The sequence below is a fragment of the Bufo gargarizans genome, chromosome 2, assembly GCF_014858855.1.
Source record: "Bufo gargarizans isolate SCDJY-AF-19 chromosome 2, ASM1485885v1, whole genome shotgun sequence".
Classification (NCBI taxonomy): Eukaryota; Metazoa; Chordata; class Amphibia; order Anura; family Bufonidae; genus Bufo; species Bufo gargarizans.
In genome coordinates, this window is record NC_058081.1 from 356,160,093 (window position 1) to 356,172,841 (window position 12,749).

General features: G+C 41.8%; 1 protein-coding gene across 4 annotated transcripts in view; it reads left to right on the plus strand.

Moving 5' to 3' along the window:
- SH3TC2 (SH3 domain and tetratricopeptide repeats 2) overlaps positions 1 to 12,749 on the plus strand; it is a 198,405-nt gene that overhangs the window by 77,650 nt on the left and 108,006 nt on the right. Inside the window, exon 1 of one of the 4 annotated variants that reach the window (XM_044280727.1) lies at positions 10,028 to 10,325. The exons of the other annotated variants lie outside the window; for them this stretch is intronic. The gene's annotated coding sequence lies outside the window, so the exon portion shown is untranslated. Of the gene's footprint in view, positions 1 to 10,027; positions 10,326 to 12,749 lie in introns of those variants that run through there. 4 annotated transcript variants of the gene reach the window in all.

Genomic DNA, 12,749 nt, shown 5'->3' on the forward strand with positions numbered 1-12,749 from the left:
AAAATGTGCTTTGACGGGCACTAAATAACTTTCCCAGCTACAACAGGACAACGGTAACGAGAGATTTAGAGGGATTTAAATTTGAGGCCTAGTATTTAGGCGCTGGGTGACAGGTATGGGTTTAGTGACAGAATTAGACTTGGAAATACACAGTAGCGGGTGTGTGTGAAGTTATTCTGAATGACCCTATGTGCACCTTCAATATTATATACCCTTTTTGGGATAGATTTCAAATAGCTCTGATATAGCAGAAACCACTAAATTATGAAATTGCTAAATTGGGAATTGTACTTCAACCCAGAACAAAAAATGTGCTTTGACGGACACTAAATATCTTGCCCAGCAACAACAGTACACCGGTGGGTAACGAGAGATTTAGAGGGAATTAAATTTGAGGCCTAGTATTTAGGCGCTGGGTCACCGGTATGGATTTAGTGACAGAATTAGACTTGGAAATACACAGTAGCGGGTGTGTGTGAAGTTATTCTGAATGACCCTATGTGCACCTTCAATATTATATACCCTTTTTGGGATAGATTTCAAATAGCTCTGATATAGCAGGAACCACTAAATTATGAAATTGCTAAATTGGGAATTGTACTTCAACCCAGAACAAAAAATGTGCTTTGACGGGCACTAAATAACTTTCCCAGCTACAACAGGACAACGGTAACGAGAGATTTAGAGGGATTTAAATTTGAGGCCTAGTATTTAGGCGCTGGGTGACAGGTATGGGTTTAGTGACAGAATTAGACTTGGAAATACACAGTAGCGGGTGTGTGTGAAGTTATTCTGAATGACCCTATGTGCACCTTCAATATTATATACCCTTTTTGGGATAGATTTCAAATAGCTCTGATATAGCAGAAACCACTAAATTATGAAATTGCTAAATTGGGAATTGTACTTCAACCCAGAACAAAAAATGTGCTTTGACGGACACTAAATATCTTGCCCAGCAACAACAGTACAGCGGTGGGTAACGAGAGATTTAGAGGGAATTAAATTTGAGGCCTAGTATTTAGGCGCTGGGTCACCGGTATGGATTTAGTGACAGAATTAGACTTGGAAATACACAGTAGCGGGTGTGTGTGAAGTTACTCTGAATGACCCTATGTGCACCTTCAATATTATATACCCTTTTTGGGATAGATTTCAAAGAGCTCTGATATAGCAGGAACCACTAAATTATGAAATTGCTAAATTGGGAATTGTATTTCAACCCAGAACAAGAAATGTGCTTGAACGGACACTAAATAACTCGCCCAGCTACAGCACTAGGGACAGATTTAGCTGGATATAAATTTGAGGCCTAGTATTTAGGCGCTGGGTGACCGGTATGGATTTAGTGACAGAATTAGACTGGGATATGGCCAAAAAATGAACAGACTATTGCTGGTTAAATGCACTTGGTGTCACAGCTTCACCCTGATGTAGGCTTTAGCCAAAAAACAACCACACCATTGAGGGTTAAATGCACTTGGTCGCAGCTTGTGCTGGCGCACCACAAGACACAAAATGGCCGCCGATCACCCCAGAAAAATGAGACTGACAAACGGTCTGTGCAGCCTAAAAACAGTGAGCAATTGAGGATCAGCAGCTCAATGATCCACAGCTGCAGATCGATCAGTTAATCAAGTCCTTTGGAGGAGTTAATCTGCCTAATCTCGCCCTACTGTCGCAGCCGCAACCTCTCCCTACGCTAATCAGAGCAGAGTGACGGGCGGCGCTATGTGACTCCAGCTTAAATAGAGGCTGGGTCACATGGTGCTCTGGCCAATCACAGCCATGCCAATAGTAGGCATGGCTGTGATGGCCTCTTGGGGCAAGTAGTATGACGCTTGTTGATTGGCTGCTTTGCAGCCTTTCAAAAAGCGCCAAGAAAGCGTCACAAAAGCGCGAAGAAAGCGACGAACACCGAACCCGAACCCGGACTTTTACGAAAATGTCCGGGTCCGTGTCACGGACACCCCAAAATTCGGTACGAACCCGAACTATACAGTTCGAGTTCGCTCATCCCTACTTACAACTGGTCAGTCAGATTTTCATACATTTTTGAGCAGAATAGCACAGCATTTTTATATGTTGCCACCAGGAACAATTTGATCTCAGATGGAATATACATTTCGATTCTGGGCACCAGTTCATACAAATGATGCACTTAAATTAGAAAAAGTGCTCTGAAATATAAATAAAAGTAACAATTAAAAAAAGGTGAGAGCAACCAAACAGATAAAGGGCCTGAAGGATGATTAGAGAAGAAGCATTTAATGGGGGACATGCTGGTCAGTAGACAACTTCAAAAAGTCTTACAGTAGATTATTATTCCAACTGAATATCAGTAACTCTTCTAGAAACACTTCTAGAAATGTGTCGAATTCTTCTGAATGTTGACACTTAGAATCAGAAGGGACAGATTGGTTAATGCCTATGGGTTTTGTACCTTCCTCTATATGAATCCACATGCTTTTTATCCCTTGGTTGAACTTGATGCAATGGACATATATGTTTTTTCAAATGTACTAACCATATGATATAACTATGTAACCTGGCACCAGTCACCCTGAACAAAGCATTAATTTTTTTGTCCTTTGGCAGCAAAACCTAAACTATACTTTCTGTGAAAGCTAATTGTGATCTTGTTAGTAGACAATATAATTCATAACAAAGAAGACATAAAAGACACTAGATGGCACATGTTATGGGAGTGCTGATGATGTAGTTAGAATCATTCTTTTGACATGAAGAAGCCTGTTCTTCTACATCACTGTAAATATCATTGGCATTGCTAACAGGCTATGGTATAACATGATGGTGCATGTGACAAACTCTACAGCTCCAGTAACATGACTTCTTAGAGAAGTAGCATCTGTATCCTCTTAGATGTGATATTTCCAGAGTAACACTAGACCAGTCAGCAGGGTTGAAAAGATCTTCACCTGATTGAAGGCCCATTTACACATTCAGAAGACCATGTTAGTTCCTGACTGTTGCCTAGCGTAAGGCCTCATGCACACGGTCCGCATCCGATCCACATGATATGCAGACCCATTCATCTCAATGGGGTCGCAAAAGATGTGGACAGCACACCTGTGTGTTGTTCGCATCCATATGTCCATTCCACGGCCCTGAAAAACAGAAGAAAATCCATTTAGCAGACAAGTATAGGGCAGTTCTACAGAAGGCAGGACGTACTGTTCTGAAAAATGTGGAACGCACATGGCTAGTATCTGCAATTTGTGTACTGCAAAAACGGCAATGGCCATGTGCATAGACCTAAACTTTGGTATTTACTGGCTAATCAGATCTTTTTGTGTAGGCATAAAAAAGCTGGCTGAACTTGTGAAAAGTGAATGCGCCAGCGATATGCAAACTGAATGAGGATGAACAATCATACTAACCTTCATCCACCCGCCTTTCAGTCTGCTTTGACCTTTGTGAAAGGTTGTTTAAATGAGTGCCCATGTAAAAGATGCCTTAGCTGTGTTGTCCTTAGGGTACATATGTAGAAATGAGCGAATCAAATCCACCGAAGTGGAATTTGATCCAAATTTCAGGATAAATTTGAATCGCCGCAAAGCTGAATTTCCTCGCGCTTTGTGGTATCGAATCGATTTAACCTGAATTAGTGTAAAAAGCAAACAAAAAAAAAAATCATGCTTACCTCTTCCATTTGCTTGCGACGGTCCAGCCTCAGCCATCTTGATTGAAGATCTTGGCCAAAATCCAGTGCATGGTGACATATGAGGTCACCATGTCAGCCGGCGTGACGATGTCATCTCGGGCCCCGTGAGATTTTGCGCAAGATCTTGATGGCGGCGGCCGGCCCGTCACGAGCAAATGGAGGCGGGAAGTATGATTTTTTTAATTTTTATTTTACACTGTATTATTACTCTCAGATGCTGCGATCATGTATAAACGAGGCATCAGAGGGGTACAATGATGGGGAGCAGTGCTAGCAAAGTAATTTGTCACAAAGCTAAATTTTTTTGTAAAATTCCGCTAAGTAGCTGAATAGAATTTTTCTAAAGTTTGCTCATCTCTATACATATGTTCACATGTGGCATATTTGCTGCAGAAATTTCCTAAGAACCTATCCTTACATTAATGGGTTAGTTTCTGCATCACGTGCATGGATTTCGGCAAGTTCTATTTAGATGAATGGGACAGCTGCAGAAATGACTGCAATAAATTTGCCAGGTACGCTTCCACATAAACCTATCCTTCCTGTGTTTTCCCCATGACAATCACCTGCGACCAGGGTTGTCAACCAGAATTTTTCTTTACAACTTATCCTAAAATCACGGACAGCCAACATTTTTCATGGACAAATTGAAAAACCATAATGAATGATAAAGATTAGAAGTAACCCATGTCTATAGCTCAATATACTGATAACACCTCATCACCAGCATTTACTGTGAGCTATAAAATGATCATAATTACCACCATAATAATCTAGTCAAGAACCACCAGCCTTAAAAGAATCATGGGCACACCTATTTTTTTCACGGACACGCCTATTTTTTTCCAGGAAAAAGTTACCAATTTTTACGGATTGTCCAGAAATTTCAGGATAGTTGGCAACCCAGTTTGTGACGTGGAAGATAATGATGAGATGCAAAGAACTAAAGCTTGTTTCTAACCTCATCACTTCTGTGATGTAACATCCAAGCTGCTGTGACCACTGAGGCCTGTGATTGGCCACAGTGGTCATGGGACCAAGCTGCTTCCTGGTTCTATTGGGACTGGAACCGTCTGGGAATGAAGCAGCTGCGGGACTGCAGACAGGTGAGTGAGATTTTTTATGTTCAGGGGAACAAGGGAAGATCCCAGGGGAGGTTGGCTTCAAGGCTGGACAATCCCTTTAATACTATTTTCACTCAACTAGGGGAAAATTCGAGCAAGGTTCTGTGACTGCATATATTTAACACAGAGTATGGAACGTCCTAATGAAATGTGAACTACAGAAACTCTTGCTATGATGATGAAATATACCAAAAACAGTTATTAATATACAGTGCTTTATTCTTCTTTCAAGCATGCATGATGTAGTTACCAGGTAAGCATGTCTTGTAGTTTGCAACAAAAAAAAAGGCATGAAATTGTTGGAAAAAGGAAGCTATGGTTGAGTGGTTGAGTTGAGGTGGCAGTTTGTTCTCCTATTATCCTGTACAAGAAATAAGACAAGATAGGGTATACCAGAAGAAAAAAGCAGGATGGATTGGGGAGCTGATCCTCAGGAGTTAAAACACTGTGGTTTATATTTTAAAAGCATATACATAAAATCCTTGTGTAATGCGTTTTGAATGGGGTTCCCCTTCTTCACATGTATTTGATAAAGAATGAGAACCCCCTTCGAAACACAACGATTTTAGTGTATATGCTTTTAACAAATAAACCACCATGTTTTAACTTCTGAGGATCAGGGTCCCGATCCATCTTGCTTTTTTCTTCTGGTACATCACTGCATATGGGGATCTCATTGAGATCGTCCCAGTAGCTGCTTTACTAGTACATGCCCATATGAGTTTATATCTGTTAAGTGTCTATTTGTCTTGTTTCAGGATGCTTTCACAAACGGTTTTGTGGTTTTCTTCTCATTTTAGTTTATTTTTAGTATACAGCGTTTAAGAAAATCATAGTTGGGGGACACATAAGGCTATTAGAAAAATACACAGTTTATCAGTCTTGTGTATTTATCCCGGCCTTTCGCCACCTTCCTTGTCCTCCTTACAGTGATTTATGGGCTACTGTGTATGCAGATATGTATGCTGAAATGTACAGTTTATACAGAAAGATTTTCTTGAGGAACTTAACAGTCCAAGTCTTGAGGATTTCCTTTTTGTGGTATGGGTGATAAATATATATGTTATATGCATATAATATATATATATATATATATATATATATATATATATATATATATATATTATAAGGAAAAGTGTGGCAGCACCAATTCACAAAAAGGCGTAGCGGGTGCTATGTCCAGGGTTGTCACTGCTTACCCATGAAAATGTAGATGAGAACGGACAGCGCATCCAGTAGAAAAAAGGTAGAAATGTATTCAACCACGATGGCACAGTGAGGCGACGTTTCGGCTCAAAACACAGAGTCTTTCTCAAAGGCTCTGTTTTTTGAGCCGAAACGTCGCCTCACTGTGCCATCGTGGTTGAATAAATTTCTACCTTTTTTCTACTGGATGCGCTGTCCGTTCTCATCTATATATATATATACACAAACACACAGTATATATAGTGTGCACACATTGATGTCATAATCTGACCCATTCTTTGATCATTTGTATTAGGCCTCTTGCACACGAACATGTGCGCCCGGTGGTCGAAATGCACGACCACACTCTGTGGGGCAGCCACAGCGGATGGCGGACCCATTCACCTTAATGGGTCCGCGATCCGGCTGTTCCGCACAAAGATAGGACATGTTCTATCTTTTTGCGGAACGGAAGTACGGGACGACACCCCACGGAAGCACTCCGTAGTGCTTCCGTAGGGTTCCATTCCGTGCTTCCATTCCGCACCATTCCGCAACTCCGGATTTGCGAACCCATTGAAGTGAATGGGTCCGCATCCGTGATGCGGAATGCCCACGGAACGGCACCCGTGTATTGCAGATCGTGTGCAAGAGGCCTTATAGTGTTTTTTCTAAGGTTTAAATATTGATAAAGTCAGTTATATATATGATGGTTGGTAGACTGACCATAACCAGCACCCCCCCTTCAAATAACGAATTTTAATTGTTAATTTACATTGCTTTTACTCAGTGGATTTTAACGGAATACTTCCATCAATCTTTAATCACATATTAGTAGCCTATATGTGAATATATTTCATTTAAAAAATGATGGTTTTCTGGATATATTTTTTTTTTAAAGAGGACCTTTCATCGGTCCAAACATTGTGAACTAAGTATCATGACATATACAGCGACGCCCAGGGATCTCACTGCACTAACTATTATCCCTGGGCGCTGCTCCGTTCTCCTGCTATGCCCTCCGGTATGTTCGGTCACTTGGTTATAGTAGGCGGAGACGGCCCTTGTTCTCCTGGGCGTCTTCTTCTCCCAGGCTGTGACCTCTGCGCTGCGATTGGCCAGCGCTACAGCCTAGGAGAAGAAGACCCCCAGGAGAACAAGGGCAGTCTCCTCCTACTATAACCAAGTCCCCTAAGTCTCCGCCTACTATAAATAAGTCCCTGAACATACCGGAGGGCATAGCAGGAGAACGGAGCGGCGCCCAGGGATAATAGTAAGTGCAGTGAGATCCCTAGGCGCCGCTGTATATATCATGATACTTAGGTCCTCTTTAAGTCACTCCATGTATCCTACTTTTTGCCCTAACTCTTTAAAGGTTATGGAAATCTTTGGTGTAATTTCTTGTTGCATTGATTGTTGCATTCTACTTATTTTGGACTAGTTAGGGTGAGTTTACATCACAATTATGGATTCCGTTTTTATTTGCCATTATAACATGGTTATAACGTAAAATAACAGAATCCATAAGACGAAAGTCAAAATGGAAGCCTTTAAGAGGCATTCCATTTTGATCCTTTTTAATACAAGTCTATAGGCAGCATCATTAATCCGTCCTGGTTTCCATTATGTAGGAGTCCAGTCCTGCATAACGGAAACCAGGACGGATCCGTTATGCTGCCTATAGACTTGTATTATGACGGAATGCAAAACGGAAGCCTTATAAAAGGCATACCGTTTTGCTTTCTGTCATAATAGAAGTCTATGGGAATCATAACTGATCTGTCAGGTTTCCTGTCGACAGGACTTTGTTTTCCATCTTGATTAACGGGAACCGGACGGATCTGTTTCCCATAGACTTCTATCATTATGGATCAAAATGGAATGCCTCTTAAAGGCTTCCGTTTTGACTTCCGTATTATAGATTCTGTTATTTTCCGTTATAACTATGTTATATTGGAAAACAAAAACGGAATCCATAACGCTGATGTGAACCCGCCCTCAGTCTTAAAAAAAAAAAAAATCAGCAGTTTTTCTTTTACAGCTTTCAGTTGCAGACTAGCAGACTCTCTGTTTCACACTTAATCCATTAGAGAACTGCTCTGTTGGTTGGATTTTTTTGTTCTAGCTGTACTTTCCTGACAGCTCATGAATAATTTAGATAAATTCTTATCAGTTTGATAACAATTTAGTCTCAATGAGAGTTTATGAGCTGCCTGGAGTTCAGAGATGAGGGCTCAGATCAAGCCAACAGAGCAGCTCTCGGACTGATTCAGTATAAAGCATAAAGCAATAGTCTGCAGATACTCTAAAACTGAAATCTGTGGAAGAAAGCCTGTTGAAAACTTTTAATAAAGAGCAACTGAAAAGAAATATAATTGTATCCATATATGAATGGAATGCAATAATTAAAAAGATTCTCCTGAGGCCTCATGCACACAACCGTTGTGTGCATCCGTGGCCGTTGTGCCGTTTTCCGTTTTTTTCATGGACCCATTGACTTTCAATGGGTCCGTGGAAAAATTGGAAAATGCACCGTTTGGCAGCCGCATCCGTGATCCGTGTTTCCTGGCCGTTAAAAAAATATGACCTGTCCTATTTTTTTCACGGCCAACGGTTCACGGACCCATTCAAGTCAATGGGTCCGTGAAAAATCACGGATGCACACAAGATTGTCATCCGCGTCCGTGATCCGTGTCCGTTTTTTCCTATCATTTCAATGGCAAACTTGACTTTGATTTTTTTTTCATTTTTCATGTCCGTGGATCCTCCAAAAAACAAGGAAGACCCACGGAAGAAACAACGGTCACGGATCACGGACCTACGTACCCCGTTTTTGTGGACCTTAAAAAAAACGTCCGTGTGCATGAGGCCTAAAGCTGTCCATACTAGGCTGTGGTTTGGACATTTAACACAGCAAACAGTCTCTCTTAGCTTTTTCAGTGAGACCAACCCCCTGTAGTGCCTCAAATAGAGCATTACACATAACATTAATCAATGCAATGGTCTCCTGCAGCTGACCCTCGGGATTCTGCTATGGTTTTGCAGTTTGAATGTTGTGGGTCTACCCACAGCTTTAGCCCCATTCAATAGAGCTAATGTGTATGAGGACATCTGCCATAGTTATCAAAGCAACTTTTTATTTGTTATCTTTGAGGCTAACAGATAATTCCAGGTCAAAGCATTAAAATAGTTTCCGTTTATTTTTCTGGAGAGGACGTACAGCCAAGAACTAGCACCATGTAAGCGGTATAGAACAAGGGGCAGAACAGGTTCTTTCCAGGACCTTTTTTGTATACTGTACAAAGATGAAGTGCAAATAGTATCTGCTTGAATGATATTTACAGTATGACATTTATTGTTACCAGAAAATGTATTGTGTTCTTGAGGTCTTTTTAGTGTCTGCACTTCTACATTTAGTAGACATTGTTAGGATATTATGTAAGATAATGTAGCTGTAGCTACAAATCAGAATATGAAATTGTATTAAACCTACTTTTTAACTTCTGCAATTCATAAATCATAATCAATAGATGCAACTTTGACTCATATTGGAATAGTCATTTTCACAAATAGTCAATATGTCATCATTTCAGTAAATCTGTCACCTCGTTCAGATACTCCTAGTTCTTGCTCACTGGTCAAGTAGGTGATACTCCTAGTTCTTGCTCACTGGTCAAGTAGACTGGTGAAGAGGGAAAAACTTTCTAGTCACTACACATGAAGTTACCCAACTATGTGAAACCCTGAAGAGAAAGCTGCTTCATAGTCCTTGCTCATGATTTCACTCAAGTATGTGTAGCAATGGGGGTACTTCTTAGCCCCTGCTCCTGTTTTTAGTCAAGTATGTGTAGCACTGTGAAGGAGTAAAGTCTTAGTCGCTGCAACTGTTTAAGTAAAGAATTTAAGGAGTAGGAAAGGAGCACCTTCTTCTTTGACACTCAAAAGCACCTTTAGCTCATTGAGATCTAAAGATTCATAAAGAAGATTTTCCCTCTCATTTCATCACCTTCTTCACTATAAATACAGGAGGGAATTAGAAAACATCTGGTGACAAAAGTACTTTAAAGAGGTTCTTCACCTTTGATGTGCTTTTTTTTCAGACCCTCCCTGTATGGCTAACCCTTCGGTGGTGGACATACTTACCTGATCTCCACCACTGGGTTCCAGCTCCAACGCTCCCACTCGGGCATGGATTATGTGATACATGGGTGACTCATCACCACTGCAGCCATTTTTTTGGTTGCAGCAGCCACGTGACCAGCGGCAAACAGGATGATGTGAGAAGACCCAGGACCTGCGATGGGGGGTTGGAACCCAGTGTTGGAAATCAAGTATGTATGCTCACCACTGCAGGTCCAGCCACTCTGGGGACACTGGGGTCAGAAAAAAGCAAAGAGTGAGCGACCCCTTTAAAGGCTATGTACACCATCTCAAATATTTTTTATAAAAAAAATAATCAAAATAAAAATGAAGCAGATTTGCAAGTCTTCATTACAATGTTTTACCATTTTGTTTCTGCACCTTCTGTGCTGACTGTGTTTCTCCATGGTAACAGACAACAAACTCTGCATTGTCTAACCCTGGAATCATATTCCCTATTCTCTATCCTTATATTCTGGTTGATCTACCACATGTACCATAATACAAAGTAGGGGACACATGGAAAAAGTATAATACTACTGGATTACACTGCACAGAACTTGTTTCTGTCATGTTCTAGCGAGGGTCCTACCGACCCCTAGAACATCTCTCAGGCATAACACACCAAAGCAAGCAGAGACAAACAAGGCAAGGACCAAGGCAAATACTTTATACACAGAGATCAAGACATGACAGTAAAATGGACCAGTAGGTAAGGGACACGTGGCAGGTAATACCACTGAACCAAGTGCACCAGTTTGACTTGGGGCCAAATCCAGAGGGCAGAGACTCAGTTAGGCCCGTTTTTGACAGAGCCCCGGATGGCGGGGATGGAATTAGCCGAGGGCTCACTGGTTGCACCTCCAGGATGGTCCGGGTGCACTTGGCCACTTACCTGTGGAGACTGATGATGCAAGCACCAGTGGTCCACACAGACAAGGACTGGAACACAAACAACCACACAGGACACAGTTCAGACAAGACAACGGGAACCAGAACTCAAGCAGATGCCTGGACCACATGCGGAACGACACATGACAGTCACAGGCAGAGCTGCCCAAACAGGCAGACAAGTAGATGCCTGGACCTCATGCAGAACGACACATGGCGGTCACAGGCAGAGCTGCACACAGACTAGATGTCTTCCCTCCGGAGAACCTAAAAGACCTCTCACCGAAGGCATAGACTCAAACTAGCAGATGCCTGTTCCCCATGCGGAGTTAGTTCATTGGCCAACAGACAGAGCTGCACACAAGACATAGAACCAGACTAGCAGATGGCTGTTCCCCATGCAGAGTTAGTCCATGGATGAACAGACAGCTGCACACAAAACATAGAAACAGACTTCCAGATGCCAGTTCCTCATGCGGATTTAGTCCATGGGTCAACAGACAGAGCTGCATACAAGACATACAAGCGGACTAGCAGATGCCTGTTCTCCATGCAGATTTAGTCCATGGGCCAACAGACATACAGTAGCTGTACACAAGGCATAGAACCAGACTAGCAGATACCTGTTCCCCATGCGAAGTTAGTCGATGGGCGAACAGACAGCTGCACAAAAGACATAGAACCGGAGTAGCAGATGGCTGTTCCCCATGCACAGGGGTGGGATTACATTTTTTAACAGGTTCCCTACTCAACGACAGATACGCAGCGTCACAACACGTGTTTACATATACAGTGGGATGCGAAAGTTTGGGCAACCTTGTTAATCGTCATGATTTTCCTGTATAAATCGTTGGTTGTTATGATAAAAAATGTCAGTTAAATATATCATATAGGAGACACACACAGTGATATTTGAGAAGTGAAATGAAGTTTATTGGATTTACAGAAAATGTGCTATAATTGTTTAAACAGAATTCGGCAGGTGCATAAATTTGGGCACCACAAAAAATAAATGAAATCAATATTTAGTAGATCCTCCTTTTGCAGAAATTACAGCCTCTAAACGCTTCCTGTAGGTTCCAATGAGAGTCTGAATTCTGGTTGAAGGTATTTTGGACCATTCCTCTTTACAAAACATCTTTAGTTCATTCAGGTTTTGATGGCTTCCGAGCATGGACAGCTCTCTTTAAGTCACACCACAAATTTTCAATTATATTCCGGTCTGGGGACTGAGATGGCCATTCCAGAACGTTGTACTTGTTCCTCTGCATAAATGCCTTAGTGGATTTTGAGCAGTGTTTAGGGTCGTTGTCTTGTTGAAAGATCCAGCCCCGGCGCAGCTTCAGCTTTGTCACTGATTCCTGGACATTGGTTTCCAGAATCTGCTGATACTGAGTGGAATCCATGCGTCCCTCAACTTTGACAAGATTCCCAGTCTCTGCACTGGCCACACAGCCCCACAGCATGATGGAACCACCACCATATTTTACTGTAGGTAGCAGGTGTTTTTCTTGGAATGCTATGTTCTTTTTCCTCCATGCATAACGCCCCTTGTTATGGCCAAATAACTCAATTTTAGTCTCATCAGTCCACAGCACCTTATTCCAAAATGAAGCTGGCTTGTCCAAATGTGCTTTAGCCCACCTCAAGCGGCACTTTTTGTGCTGTGGGCGGAGAAAAGGCTTCCTCTGCATCACTCTCGCATACAGCATCTCCTCGTGTAA